Source organism: Ovis canadensis, chromosome 1 (genome assembly GCF_042477335.2).
Source record: "Ovis canadensis isolate MfBH-ARS-UI-01 breed Bighorn chromosome 1, ARS-UI_OviCan_v2, whole genome shotgun sequence".
NCBI lineage: Eukaryota > Metazoa > Chordata > Mammalia > Artiodactyla > Bovidae > Ovis > Ovis canadensis.
This window is the reverse complement of record NC_091245.1, coordinates 27,123,988-27,131,701: the sequence shown is the minus strand read 5'-3', so window position 1 is coordinate 27,131,701 and position 7,714 is coordinate 27,123,988. Positions and strand designations below refer to the sequence as shown.

Below are 7,714 nucleotides of genomic sequence, written 5' to 3'. Positions count from 1 at the left end.
TGAGTGAGTGAGCAATAGACTTCTAAGGTTTGAGAAGGGGGCTGACTATGGGGAGGAATTATAATTCTAAACCAAACATGGCAGCTGGTTTCTGTGACTTCAGGAAGACTTGAAATGAAGTCCAGGTCTGTATGCAAGGATGGGATGCTATTTACTTGTTATACCTGCCATCTCTGGCAGAGCTGGGACTTTCTAATGACAAAGAAAGAACATTTTCTCACTCCAGGCTACTACTGGTAATGGAGAGCCATTGGAAATGTTTTGTTTGTTTCATCAGGGTGGAGGTAACATGGTGACATATAGAACAACCACTCAAACTGCTGATGTAGATGGTAGCTTGAAGAATGGAAGCAGGGAGACCCACTGGGAGCCCATTGCTTTAGTTCAAGCAAGAAGTGATGAGGCCTGAACCAGGGTGAGAGCGGTGGAGATGGAGAGGAAGAGAAGGGATAGGATACCTTGAAGTGAAGTGAAGTGAAAGTCGCTCAGTAGTGTCTGACTCTTTGTGACCCCAGGGACTGTAGCCTGGCAGGCTCCTCTGTCCATGGGATTTTCCAGGCAAGACTACTGGAGTAGGTTGCCATTCCCTTCTCCATAGGATACCTTATGGAGGCGTTACTACCAGGCTGATGGGATGTAGGATGTGAAGGAGTGCATAGTGTATACAACAATGCCCAGGTTTCTGGCTTCGCTTCCAAGTAGACAGCCATCAGATCCTACCCCTCTCCGTGGGCTTCTTTTGAGTACGAAGTGATAAGCGCACAGGCGAGAAATGGCATAGCTACAAACCCGTCATCATCTACTTTATCATCAAAGCCCTTTGATCACCCTACTAAGTTCAGTCTATGGAACGAGGCGCGAGAATTAAGATAAATCACGATAGTCAACCAGGTATTGGGGATCTTCGGGTCCCCAAGAAACCTCGTATCCCCTACACCTGCAGGGAGCCGAGGGCCAGGCGAAAGCGGGCTCCGCCCCTGGGCGGGGCATGGGTGGGGCCTGGAAGCGGCCGTAACCCAGCCCAGCTGCAGCTCCAGCCTCTGCCCGAAGTCGCCTCGGAGGGGACCGGACCCGCCCCGCCCCGCCCCCCACCTCCCTGCTCCGCGAACCCGCTGCGCCTTCTGCCGCCCGCCGCCAGGTCCAGCGGTTCCGCGGCGCTGCCAGGGAGCGAGCCGCTCGTCCTCACCCGGAGTCCCAGGTAAGGGGCGCGGCCCGGCAGCCCGCCTGGGGCGGATCTGGGACCGATCCCCGGAGCGGGGCGCGGGGCACAGTGAGCGGGCATTGAGAAGGAGCACAGGGCAGCGGAAGGGACACCAAGAAGAAGGGGGCCAGGGAGGCCACTAAGGAAGGGTACCGCGGCAGTGAAGGGGCACGTAGCCCGGGGAGGGGCCCTGAGGAGGGTCTACCCGGGCTTTGAGGGCCGCGAGGGGAGACCCAAAGGCAGGGGCAGCGGGATCGGAGAAACAAGAAAGAGGGCGCCGGGGCTGGGTAGAAGGCTGAGCGGCAACTGGAGCGCAGCGAAGGCTGGTAGAGGGGGAAACTGGGGGGAGGGGGATGGAGGCGGGGGAGATGTAAGAAGGGAGCTGAGAGGGGCCGTGCGGGCAGAGGGTACCGAGCAGCCGACGGGCGGGGAAAGGGGTGTTGAAGCGAAGAGATTAAGGAGAGCGAGGGAGGGGAGGTGTGGAAGTGAAGAGCTAAGGGGAGGGGTCTGGGTGGTGGGGGTCGTTTTGAAATGGAGGAGTGAGACGATGAGGGGAAGGCGCGCTGGGCAGGAGCAGGATGCTGGGCGGGGAGAGGGTAATCCGAGTGTGGTGTGGAGTGGAGCCCAGCTGGGTATAGGCAAGGTGGGTAATTGGAGTGGGGGCTTGGACGTGGGAAGCTAGGAAGAATGAGAAGGTGGGAGGCAAGGCTAGGTCTATCCAGGCTGCAGAGAAAGCGGGTGGGGAGCTGGTGAAGGGAGAGTCCTGGCCTTGGATATGGGCTGTGGGAGCCTGAGTTCTGGCTAGAGGTGGGCTGTGGAGAGGCACTGCAGTCTAGCAGGGGGTTGGGGGAACTGTCCTGGAACTTGGAGAGTTTAGGGTGGTGGATGGGCTGGGTCATGGTGCAGAGAAAGCCAGGTGTGGGTTGTGGTGTGAGAGTGGGATGATGGGGGCCCAGAGTGGAGTCCAAGAGCACCCTGTCTTAGCTCCTCACAAGCTGAGGAGGGGGCTCAAGTCCTGGACCCTATTACACTGCTACCTGGAATCAGAGACAAGAAGAGAATCACTGACAGGGAAATTCATCCACAGGCCGACTCTTGTTCTAGAGTCCAGGTGTAGGAAGAGATTTTTAAGGAGGGCAAAGTGGCAGCTTCTGGCAGCTATTAGAGGTGCAGAGGGGAGTGAGAGAAGAACAGGGACATCCATCTCAACTGCATGGAATCCAGATGGAAATGGGTGAGGAATAGTAAAAAGAGCTGGATGTGTTTGTGTGCACAGGTGTGTGCCCACCTGTTCTACTCATATAAACGGAGAAAGACAAGGGAAGTCTGTTGAAAGCCGCCTGTGGTATAAAGAAGCCCTGGTGCTGTGTTGTTGCTGTTTAGGTGCTCAGTTGGGTCAGATTCTTCATGACCCTATGAACTGCAGCCTGCCAAGTTCCTCAGTCCATGAGATTTCCCAGGCAAGAATACTGGAGTGGGTTGCCATTTCCTCCTCCAGGGGATTTTCCCAGCCCAGGGCTGGAACCCATGTCTCTGCATTGGCAGGCGGATTCTTTACCACTGAGCCACCGGGGAAGCCCCTGGTGCTTGCTTGCAGGAGCAAAGACATTCTGCTGGAGGATGGTGGGTCAGGGAAGACTTTGAGGTCATGAAGGATTTAGCTAGCAGGAGGAAAGTATGTTCCATTCAGAGGAAACAGTATGGAAGAAGGCAAAAATCTAAAATGATCTCCAACCCAAGAAATAAATCTCCAGTTTCTTAAGGATTAAGATGTGAAGGGAGGCACCAGTAACTGGTAGAGGATGTTTGGAAAGGTTTTTCCTCTAAGCTGGAATTCCTATGGTTTCTCTTCATCTCCCCAGAGCACAGGGGAGATGGCACACAGTAGGTGCTCAATGAATGTTGACTGAATGAATAATTGAGCTGTGGTTTTGCTCTTGCCTCCATTTCCTCACCTGCTCCCAAGAATTGTTGTGAGAATCAAATATAATTTGGGTGAAAGAGCTTCATAAACTGTAAAGCACTGTATAGAAGAGAGAGGCCACTGACGTTATTATGCAGGTTTGCCTGCATTATGGTGGTCATTTCAACCACTATCTCTTTCCAGCCTGGAGAAGGAAGTGAACATTCATCAAGCATCTATCGTATGCAAGGTGGAATACACTATGAAAACGCCTGGTAGAGTGCCTGGCATTTAGTAGTAGGTGCTCACTAAATGAGAGCTCTTTATCATATTGTTTCTGTGGCTCTAAGAGATCAGGGGAATCTTCCCACAATGAGGAAGTGGGCTGGGCTGGGCTGGTGGTGGGGAATGCTTTCAAGAAAGGTTGAATCAGAAAAGCGAGTGGAGTATGGCTTTAGGGAGGAGATTGTGTTTAGCAGGGTGAAGTTCAACTGTTTAACTCCCAATAGGAAGACAAAATTACATTTACTGAGCACCTGCTATGTGTCACATTGCAGCCTTACCAACATTGTGAGTGAACTGAAAAGTATTAGTTGCTCAGTCGTGCTGGACTCTTTGCAACCTATGGACTGTAGCCTGCCAGGCTCATCTGTCCTTGTAATTCTCCAGGCAAGAGTACTGAACTGGGTAGCCATTCCCAACCCAGGGATTGAACCTGGGTCTCCCTCATTGCGGGCAGATTCTTTACCGTCTGAGCCACCAAGATTGACTGTAGTCCTCCCGACAATGCTTATTTTACAAATGAGGAAACTGTCTTAATCATGCAAAGTTTCTTGCCAAGGTCAAATAGCTAATAAATGCTAAGCCTGGAAACTGAATCTAGCCTGTTTGTTTGGAATCCCAAGCAATTTCCACTACGCGGGTTGACTTGGTAGAAGAAAACATGAAGCACACAGACAAAAAAATTTTTTTGGAAAGGAGTTATAAAGCACTGTCATATACTAGTTTTAATTCTTCCAGTAGTTTGCCCAGAAGTCATTTTATAAACTCATTTTATAGATAAGGAAACTGAGACCCAGGGTGAGATCTGCCTAAGGTTACACAATTGCTTAGAGAGCCAGGGCTCAGTCCAGGTGTCTCTGACTTAATCCTGTGCTCTTTCCATCAAAGGGAATTTTCTCCGTGTACCTCTCCACTATGTGTATTCAGCTGATCTCTTGTTGCATTTTAGGGCTGTCTCCTCTCCTTCCCCCTTTCATGGCTGAAGTTGGCCTCTTCCTTAGTCAATCAGACTCAAAGTGTTATTTTTCACACCAGTTCTCCTAGGACCCATTTCCTTCTTCCCCCGAGCCTGAAACCAGAGATGAGGTCCCTGGGCCTTCATCTGTATTGCTTGTCACGAAGAGCAAGAGCTACACAGCTCTATCATTTATGTGACTGTCACAAAAGAGAGGGAAGATCTGATTGATGCTTATCTGACAAATGCAGTTCTGCATTGACCTGTCTGCTCAGATCTGCCTCAGGCAGCTGCCTGCTGGGTGATTTTTACCTCTCTTTTGAATGTCTGTGTAGCCCCTGCCTTCCTTTTGAAAAGATCTCCTTGGGGGCTCCCATCTGAACCTATCTTCCAGCTGAACTTCTCAGCTCTCTGGCTCTCCCTGTTCTCATACCATCTTCTGGGAAAGCTACACTGTGTGTACATAAACAGAGGTTGACAGTACAGTATGGCAAATGCTAAGAAAGAGATCTCAGGGTGCTGGGGATGTTTTTCTTTTCTTTTTAAAATTATGTCTGTTTATTTTGAATTGATTGATGATGGCTTTACAAGACTGGTTTTTATTTCTGCCATACTGGGGATGCTTTTCTATTCACCCTAAAATTGTTGTGGGCTTTCCTAGTGGCTCAGTGATAAAGAATCCACCTGCAATGCAGGAGTCGCAGGAGACACAGGTTCGATCCATGGGTCAGGAAGATCCCCTGGAGGAGGGCATGGCAACCCACTCCAGTATTCTTGCCAGGAAAAAAACCTCATGGACAGAGGAGCCTGGCAGGCTACAGTTCATGGGGTCACAAAGAGTCGGACGCAACTGATCACATATGCAGTAAAATTGATGTGGTTTTTATTTTCTTTAAGCCCAGTCCAGTCTGAAAGTCATCAGATGATAGAAGTTCTAGTAATGATGCTCCAACTGACTTGCTGTGTGACCTTTGATAATTCAGTTCTCTTTGTGGAACCTTGATTATTTTTTCCCCTGAAAATGAGGGGAGTGTATCAGACCAGGAACTGAAACTATTTTTTTACTCTTGGCTCATACCTATGGCAGACATAGCTAATAAAGACAGGCACTTTACCTACTAATTCTATGCAAGGCCAGTATAGTTTTTTTCCATATACTGTATGTATGAAGCACCCTTATACACATTTTCTCATGGACTGCAGTACACCAGGCTCCTCTGTCCCCCACTATCTCCCAGAGTTTGCTTAAATTCATGTCTGTTGAGTTGGTGGTACTGTCTAACCATCTCATCCTCTGTCATCCCCTTCTGTTTTTGCCTTAAATCTTTCCCAGCATCAGAATCTTTTCCAGTGAGTCAGCTCTTCCCATTAGGAGGCCAAAGTATCAGAGCTTCAGCTTCAGCATCAGTCCTTCCAGTGAATATTCAGGTTTGATTTCCTTTAGGATTGACTGGCTTGATCTCCTTGCTGTCCAAGGGACTCTCAAGAGTCTTTTCCAGCACAACAGTTCAAAAGCGTCAATTCTTTGGTGCTAAGCCTTCTTTATGGTCTAACTTTCACATCTGTATATAACTACTGAAAAAACCATAACTTTGACTATATAGACCTTTGTTGGCAAAGTGATGTCTCTGCTTTTTAATATACTATCTAGTTTTATTGTAGCTTTCTTTCCAAGGAGGAAGCATCTCTTAATTTCATCCTGTAATCACTGTCTGCAGTGATTTTGGAGTCCAGAAAAATAAAATCTGTCACTGCTTCTACTTTTCCCCCTTCTATTTGCCATGAAATGATGGAACTGGATGCCATGATCTTAGTTTTTTGAATGTTGAGTTTTAAGACAGCTTTTTCACTCTCCTCTTTCACCTGCATCAAAAGGCTCTTTAGTTCCTTTTCACTTTCTGCCATTAGAGTGGTATCATGTGCATATCATGGGCTTCCCTGGTGGCTCAGAGGTTAAAGCGTCTGCCTGCAATGCGGGAGACCTGGGTTCAATCCCTGGGTCGGGAAGTTCCCCTGGAGAAGGAAATGGCTACCCACTCCAGTATTCTTGCCTGGAGAATCCCAAGGATGGAGGAGCCTGGTGGGCTACAGTTCACGGGGTCGCAAAGAGCCACTTCACTTTCATGTGCATATCTGAGGTTGTTGCTGTTTCTCTTGGCAGTCTTGATTCCAGCTTGTGATTCATCCAACCCAGCATTTTGCCTAATGTACTCTGTATATAAGTTAAATAAGCAGGGTAACAATAAATAGCCTTACTATACTCCTTCCTCAGAGAACATCATGAGAAACACTAGACTGGAAGAAACACAAGCTGGAATCAAGATTGCTGGGAGAAATATCAATAACCTCAGATATGCAGATGACACCACCTTTATGGCAGAAAGTGAAGAGGAACTAAAAAGCCTCTTGATGAAAGTGAAAGTGGAGAGTGAGAAAGTTGGCCTAAAGCTCAACATTCAGAAAACGAAGATCATGGCATCTGGTCCCATCCCTTCATGGGAAATAGATGGGGAAACAGTGGAAACAGTGTCAGACTTTATTTTTTTGGGCTCCAAAATCACTGCAGATGGTGACTTCAGCCATGAAATTAAAAGATGCTTACTCCTTGGAAGGAAAGTTATGACCAACCTAGATAGTATATTCAAAAGCAGAGACATTACTTTGCTGACTAAGGTCCATCTAGTCAAGGCTATGGTTTTTCCTGTGGCCATATATGGATGTGAGAGTTGGACTGTGAAAAAGGCTGAGCACCGAAGAATTGATGCTTTTGAACTGTGGTGTTGGAGAAGACTCTTGAGAGTCCCTTGGACTGCAAGGAGATCCAACCAGTCCATTCTGAAGGAGATCAGCCCTGGATTTCTCTGGAAGGAATGATGCTGAAGCTGAAGCTCCAGTACTTTGGCCACCTCATGCGAAGAATTGACTCACTGGAAAAGACTCTGATGCTGGGAGAGATTGGGGGCAGGAGGAGAAGGGGCGATGGAGGATGAGATGGCTGGATGGCATCACGGACTCGATGGACTAGAGTCTAAGTGAACTTCAGGAGTTGGTTATGGACAGGGAGGCCTGGCGTGCTGCGATTCATGGGGTCGCAAAGAGTTGGACACGACTGAGCAACTGAACTGAACTGAACTGATACTCCTTTCTCAATTTTGAACCAGTCAGTATTTCCATGTCTGGTTCTGTTTCTTGACCCACATACAAGTTTCTCAGGAGACAGATAAGGTGGTCTGGTATTCCCATCTCTTTGAGAATTTTCCACAGTTTGTTGTGATCCACACAGTCAAAGGCTTTAGCAGTCTTAATGAAGCAGAAGTAGATGTTTTTCTGGAATTCCTGTGCTTTCTCCATGATGCAACCAATGTTGGGACTT

General features: G+C 48.4%; 1 protein-coding gene across 1 annotated transcript in view; it reads left to right on the top strand.

Annotated features, from left to right (window-relative positions):
• The first annotated feature begins 600 nt into the window (after positions 1-600).
• The window catches only part of RAB3B (RAB3B, member RAS oncogene family), a 72,651-nt gene continuing 65,537 nt past the window's right edge, over positions 601-7,714 (top strand). Inside the window, exon 1 of the mRNA XM_069591428.1 lies at positions 601-1,198. The gene's annotated coding sequence lies outside the window, so the exon portion shown is untranslated. The remainder of the gene's footprint in view (positions 1,199-7,714) is intronic.